Here is a 555-nt window from a genome sequence, read left to right on the forward strand (position 1 = left end):
ACCATGTAACATATACTGCAGTGAATTATAAACAGTAGAGAGTATCATTCTTGTGATACTCTGTATAACATTGTATAATGCTACCTGTTGTTAGTGTTTTTTTAGGTTGTTGTGTTATGCGTAATAAAATGTGTTTGTTTGGTGAAAATCTTTGCTAGTGTTATGTAAGAATGAAGTTGAAACATGGTTAGGAGAACTTTGTGAAGAGTTTGGAAAAGTGACGTTAGTATTGAGAAATGTGTCCTAGCGATTGTAAAAAAAAACAACAAAACAAACTGTAAATGGAAATTTGTTAAACTGGAAACCAAACCACAAAGTGTAACTATGTAAACATTTGAATCATCGGGATTGAGTCAGCGTTGATGGATAGGTATTGTTTGTCACTTTGTGTGAAACTTGCTTCAAGCCCAAAATATCTTATTTTTTTCAAATAATTTTCTCTGTTATTTTATGTTGCTTCATAGAAGACTACATGTCTCAAGGTTGTTGATAAAGAGTTTAATATTGTGCTTTCTGGGATTGCTACTTGCAACGACATTAGTTTTCGGAGCTGTG

General features: G+C 32.6%; 1 protein-coding gene across 1 annotated transcript in view; it reads right to left on the bottom strand.

Moving 5' to 3' along the window:
* Nucleotides 1-555, bottom strand: part of LOC107594232 (docking protein 4-like) — a 20,204-nt gene that overhangs the window by 11,951 nt on the left and 7,698 nt on the right. The window lies entirely within an intron of this gene.

The sequence above is a fragment of the Sinocyclocheilus grahami genome, unplaced genomic scaffold (genome assembly GCF_001515645.1).
Source record: "Sinocyclocheilus grahami isolate Dianchi unplaced genomic scaffold, SAMN03320097.WGS_v1.1 scaffold10.1, whole genome shotgun sequence".
Taxonomy (NCBI): domain Eukaryota; kingdom Metazoa; phylum Chordata; class Actinopteri; order Cypriniformes; family Cyprinidae; genus Sinocyclocheilus; species Sinocyclocheilus grahami.